At 44.3% G+C, this 6819-nt stretch overlaps 1 non-coding gene across 1 annotated transcript; it reads left to right on the forward strand.

The window, feature by feature from the left end:
* Positions 1-4083: 4083 nt before the first annotated feature.
* LOC111590975 (U2 spliceosomal RNA) lies at positions 4084-4284 on the forward strand. The gene has a single exon (XR_004856750.1). It is a non-coding gene; the product is annotated as a U2 spliceosomal RNA (small nuclear RNA).
* The last annotated feature ends 2535 nt before the right edge of the window (positions 4285-6819 follow it).

Genomic DNA, 6819 nt, shown 5'->3' on the forward strand with positions numbered 1-6819 from the left:
ATACGGTAAGATTAATCCGCCCGAGGGGATGCACTTTTTTGCCAGGGGTGATGCCGTGAAATGGCGCAGCCCCAGCCTGAACCTGGGATCTTTCGATCCCCATGAGCTCCAAGGTTTTCGCGTAGATGATGTTGAGGTTGCTGCCTCCATATATGAGCACCTTGGTGAGGCGAGTGTTGCCGATGATGGGATCGACAACGAGCGGATACTTCTCGGGATTTGGGATGTAATCCGGGTGGTCATCCCTGTCGAATGTGATGGCACGGTCGGACCAATATAAGTAGACCGGTGCCACTACCTCGACCAAAAAAAACCTCCCGGCGCTCCTGCTTTCGCTGCCTCGAGGACAAGTTGGTGGTGGGCCCCCAAATATTATGTAGCAGCTATGTACGTCGAGGAACCCGTCGCCCTTGCCGTCTTCTCCATCGCCCGGACCTTTCTTACTGCCTTCCCCCACCGATGGGCTGGGCTTGTTGTAAAAACGCCAGAGCATGTCGCTTTCGCCAAGGATATGTTTGACGGGGCCCTTATGGTAAGGGCAGAATTCTTTCGAACATTATGTCGAAGACGCCCAGCCCCCCTTGGGGCTCGGGGTTGCGCTTTTCAACAGCGACAACAAGCTCGGTGGCGAGGGTCTCGCGTGGGCCCTGCTGCACCTTCTTCTTCTTGCCCTTCCTGGGGTTGCGTTGGGTGGATGCCTTGGGGGTATCCTCCTTTCGCTTCCTCTTGACCTTATCCATGTGAAAGAGGGCCTCGATCGCCTCCTGACCCGAAGCGAATTTTGTGGCGATGTCCATCAACTCGTTAGCTTTGGTTGGGGTCTTCCGACCCAGCTTGCTGACCAAATCTCGGCAAGAGGTACTAGCAAGGAATGCTCCGATGACGTCGGAGTCGGTGATGTTGGGGAGCTCGGTGCGCTGCTTCGAGAACCGGTGAATGTACTCGTGGAGGCTCTCAACTTGTTTTTGCCGGCAGCTTCGGAGATCCCAAGAGTTTCCCGGGTGTACGTACGTGCCCTGAAAATTCCCCCTGAAGACCCTGACTAGGTCATACGAAAAAATGTGAAACAAACTATTTATGTTGACTTTATCTCCCTTTTCACTTTACATGGTGGCTTTAGCTCCATTTTTCTTGTATTTACTTTCAAAGATTGATAAGAGACAAACAATTTATGTTGACTTTATCTCCCTTCCACTTTACACGGTGGTCCTAAATTTCACCACTCTACTTGCACCGTGTATGAGTGGGTCTTTGAGATTTATTGTGAAGTTTTTTTAAAGTAAATGAGCCAAGCCCAGAACATCACACCACACCATGCTTGGAGCGTCGATGAAGGGCCCAAAGGACTTAGGGTCTGTTTGGTTGGGCTGTGGCTATGTAAAAAGCTGTTGTGACATGTGATTTGTGAAAAAAGTTGTTGTGGGCTGTGAACTGCTAAAAAGCTAAAAATCGTTTAGTGGAAACCACTAAAAACCGCTAAAATTCTTATATATATATTTTTTCACAGTTCCATCTGAAAGCTACTAAAAGCAGGTCTAAAGGTGCTTTCAGTTTTGCACTACAAGAAAGTAGCCTTTTAGAAAAAGTTGCTTTCCAGATTCGGTCCTTTGGTTTGACCTTTGTCTTTTAGGGGGCAAAAGTCAAAGTCAAAAGCCAAACAAACACACCCTTAAACTGTCTCCAACTATATCCTCTATATCCGACATTTATAAACTCTTTGAACGGATTATATCCTCTATATCTCGTGATCTATACGTCAAAAACCTATATTAAAGATATAATTTGCTTCATATCTGTGTACGCACGGATTTGTCTTACCCTGCTACCACGACTTTACACTTTGCGCTGACACTCTGGATCCGCCTACCGCACCACGCAAAAATAGTGTAGAGCGAGCACTCGAACCAACACCCTCTGCTCCAGAAATTTGGAACTAACCAAGAGACCACACGTAACTTAGTGTTTAGAAATAAATAATAATTATATTTAAATAAATATCTCAATACCTATTTATATGATACTCTCAGTATATAAGGCGTAACCGCCTGTGGTTCAAAGATCAAGAAATATATTTAATTCTCTTAATACCACTGCATACATATACGTACGTACAGAGAGAGCATGTCTTATATTGTGGGGACAAGAATAAAAATGGATTATGCCTTATATTATAAGACGGACGGAGTATATAATAAACGTAGCAGAGAGAAATTGAATCTCTCTATATAGAAGATATAAGAGTATCCTCTATATACGCTTTACCGGATATCGTGGGACGGTAGAAAAGAGAATCTTCTACAAATTCTTTAGACGGTGCGGTCGAGTCAGCCTTAGGTGATAAAAAATGACGCCATGCTAGCTTCAGGCCGGCCAAAGCATAAACGCTGATGGGAGGAGAGTGATATATACATTGACTTTTATGATCTGGGATATAGAGTGAGTTGACGCATCCCCGCTGTACATCACGAGCGCAGTGCTGGCGCTACTTATGAGCATCAGGATTGGCGCACGCCGTGACCACGACTTGGCAAATGACAGCCCTAACCTTAATGGTCGGTTTAATTAGCCGCAGCTACGTACTAGCGCACCAGGCACCAGCAGCGCTTTTTCTGCTGATCAGTGCTTGCCCCGGCCGATGGGCGACGGGACAACACTCACTAGTCACTACACTAGTAGAAATTGTGGATGGACGGACGACGGAGCGCAGGCGCAGGCGCAGGCGCAGCGCATAGAAATGCATGCATGGCCCTGATGACAGACGACGACGAAGCGCACTAGCAGCTGAGCTTTTAGATTGGAAAAAGGGACTCAACGCCTCTGCTACCTTGGTCCTTGGCTCCTTGCCATTGTTGGTGACGGCGGCGGGGGGGCATTGGATTCCGACGTGACATGCGTTGCGTGCGTGCGTGCGTGCGTGGGATCAATCATGCGGTCAAGTGGACCGTGCGTGTCGTCCTCATCCAGAGCATGAGCATTGAGCTAGTAGGACTCCATTCTGAACATAATATTAATACTATTAGTTAGCCTCTCAAAAGGTTATAAGCCAGCTGCAATGCAAACATGATTGAACTCTTTTTTATTTTTGGAGGACGTCGCTTTGGTCTTTCCAGGAATGGAATGCGATTTGACGTCGGTCGCATCAGCTTGCACGACCATCCACTAGGAGATCCAGCACGTTCCTCGCTCGCCATGCTTCTTTTTTCTCTTCTCTACCCACATTTAAAGCACTAGGTCGTGCGTCATTCAAGAAGCTCATAGGTCATCCCCGCTCATCATTGCTATTAATAGACCGTTACGTCCTATATAAACCGTAATAAATCACCTAAATCCAACATGGCACCAAGCCCCACTCACTCAGGTATCGCTTCCAAATATTACCACCGTTGGGTCTAGACTTATGGGCCCAAGCATTCAGGAATAGGTAAGTGAGAGAAAGGGTGTATGACAAAATAAGAAGTTGAGTTGCTAGATATTTTGTCAAGCATGTCTCGTCTAGGATTCAGACGGGTCATGGGCTTAAAATACACTTATACCATGGTTACCTACTATATTCCTAAAATATATTGTACAACGGGTAACTACAATACAGTGCCACCCTATTTCCTATTACACCACACGTTACAACCTCTTAGGAGGCCGATTGGTGGGGTCGGCACGGCCCACTCCGTAAACAGGGGCCGACTTGCCACGGGGAAAGTCCCACGTCCCCCTCGTTCTGGTAGTATTCGCTCATATTCTTGGCGAAGGGTTGCCGATGACGAGGGGTCAACGTCTGCTCTAACTCAGCCCACGAGGGGGGTCAATTGCCTTCGTGCTCTGTTTGATGGATGCTATGAGTGGATGTGTCTTTGCTTGGCGTTTGATGGGCCTTCGTGGTGGACCAGTTCCCATCTGCCTTCGTTGGTCATGTCGCCTCTTGCCGAGGGGGCCACTTCGATACATGTGTGTGATCAAGTAGTTTCCTAGTAGTTAACAGTGATCAAGATATGGATCGTTCCTCGTCCCAACAACCACTCCACTAACTAATGGAGGAGAAGCGACTAAGTGGGTTATTAAAAAAAGAGCAGTGCACTTTCTCAACTCGTATCTATCTTGTCTTTTGATTAAGATAAAGTATAGTATTTGTTCTTAGCAGTTTAACATTTGGTATGTGGAGGATCATATGTCCATGTTAAATTATTTTTTTTGTGTGTAAAGTCCACCACACTAGCTTATCACTAGACTCTGACGTGTTGTCACCCATTGCATTGTTGTATATTTGTGTGTCGTCGTAACACACAACATTATACTAGTTTTTATAGATAGGAGTGCTTGTTGCACGTTTGTGTACACCATTTTCTTTTTCTTTTTTCAAAAACCTCTTAACCACCCCACTCATGCATGCACTTGTAGATAATAAAGTAATATATTAAATCTGACGTTCACGTCACCTAAAAAAAGAGAAACAAATATATCTCTAGTAGCCGAGGAGATATAAAAAACGAGCTAGTATGGACGTCGAACGAAGAACTGGTCCTAGATTCGATCTTACCCATTACATGTATCTATATGATCCCTTGTCACTAGTCACTTATATTTGAGGAAGGGCGTAACGGAGCACCGAGATCGACAGGGACGGACGTGCCGTCAGCAGTCGTGCTCGTGCACGGTGCACCTATATGACCTATGTATCTCGAGTGCGGCTGCTGCAATAAAATAAAAACTTTTATGAGCCAAAATATTTTTTTGTATTTTTATATCAGCCCACGAAGATTGGACATTTTTGTTGCATATAGAACAACCAACAAAATTAGCTAATTTATATCGATTGTCTTATAGCAATCGATATTTTGTATGTGCCAAAATAGTAGTTGTTTTAGCTCTTTATTTTTATGTCTATATTTATATAGATGATTATAAATATATATATATATATATATATATATATATATATATATATATATATTAATCATTATATGAATCTAGTAAAGGGGTAAAACGAATTTTAATTTAGGACGGAGGAAGTATTAGCCAATTTATATTGGATTCCTTCCTTTCTCTCCTCTTACTCTAGCTTGACTCTTGTGCATACGCCCACCTTTGCGCCTGCCTCATGTGTCCATAAGGCCCCATGTCTTAGGGATCTACCTTGGTTCTCGCAAACATAGGAGTCCACTATACCAGAGAGCTTGATATTGAGGTCCTACCAAAGCTATAAGGTTGTTCTAATCACCATCATTCGTAACAGTAGCCTAAAACCTAGCCCTCAAGGCCTTGGGGCTCTAGATTATAGTGTGGTTTTGGATTTATTTTCTCAGCCACATGGGCCCATCTACGATCCTTTATACCTCTAGGCCCTCAACCTTGGTTATTCCCAATAGACGTCCCAAGGGCCTCTTGGGACTCGAGGTCCTTCACAAGGACAAAAGGGCTCCCAAAACGACTAAGTATAGGAGCACATGAAAGATCAAAGAATATAATTGGTCCATGCCCCAAGGGCAGACTTATGCCTAAATGTATGGCACTACATCCAAAGTTTGTTGTCGTCGACATCATGGTCCTAGAACTATTTGTAAGGCTCTGTATTTCACATTAAATGTGAAGTGTGACATTACGATCTGATAGACACACTAGTACCGTGACATAAGCCTCAATCGTACTCAAGACCAGTATATGATACATACTATTGTCCCTCTAGCCATGCTTGAGTATACTAGAGTACCACGAAGTATTATGAAGTACAAACTACTATATCGATTTCCAATTGTGTCGTACCTCATGGTGTGGACTCTAGTACTCGTTGATACAATAGACCATGCCTACTTCTACAACATGTCATATCTATCGTTGTAGCAAGACGACCCTAACATTGTAGCACGACCAAGGCATGCCACCATGTACGACTCCATAACCATGACAAGTTGTTGGGTCTTTGCTAAGTGGGACTCATAGTCTATCCGACATCTAACCTTGTCTCCTCCCTTGTTCTATAAAAGAGAGGAATAGAGTAGTGTAGAGAAAAAAATGAATGAGGCCAATCCAACCAAGTTATATGGACAGACATAAAGGTGAGGTAGGGACCATTATGCTAGAACTCTCACCAAAAAACATATGGTAGAGCTAGGAGGTCATGGTGCTCATATGATACTTGAGCTTGCATTTTTATTCACCTTTGCATTTTCAATCCATGATACACAAAAGAACATTGAGTATTATATGCTCCAAGGACTAAACCTCTCTAAACTGCCTTTGTGGTGGTACTAGGCTGCACCCATGTTTAACTTACATCCAACCTACACCCCTACTCTATCCATAATATTTTTTCATATTTTGGATATGTTCGGTACCCCTGTGTTGTGCCATGATGATAAGCTACATTGGTTGGAACATCCATTCTCCTACTACAACATGGAAGCATGAGATCTTTCAAAACGACATCTATAAGCAAGGGCACTGTAACACCCGGGTTTTAGGGGTCCAAAGCCCGGGCGTAAACATAATCACCAGGTGTGCTGGGACCAAGTCTCACACATATGATGAATCATGGCACAGGATCGAATGTCACATCTTTACTATATAACAGGAGTTCTATACAAAATAAATAGATAATTACATTATAAGGAGACAACGGTCCAGCAACGCAACGTTGACTGGGAGACGACGACCTAGATCTCTCACGAACTCATCGCAGCATCCTCCATGCGCCTCATCCTGCGGTACCTGTTCTTGACCTGTGGGGGGGGGTGTGAGACAGCAAGAGTGAGCTCACATACGTTCATCGCTCAACAAGTTGTGGGGAATAATGTGAATGAACTCGCCAAAGGTGGGAGTTCATGTGAA

Source organism: Zea mays, chromosome 2, assembly GCF_902167145.1.
Source record: "Zea mays cultivar B73 chromosome 2, Zm-B73-REFERENCE-NAM-5.0, whole genome shotgun sequence".
NCBI classification, from domain to species: Eukaryota; Viridiplantae; Streptophyta; class Magnoliopsida; order Poales; family Poaceae; genus Zea; species Zea mays.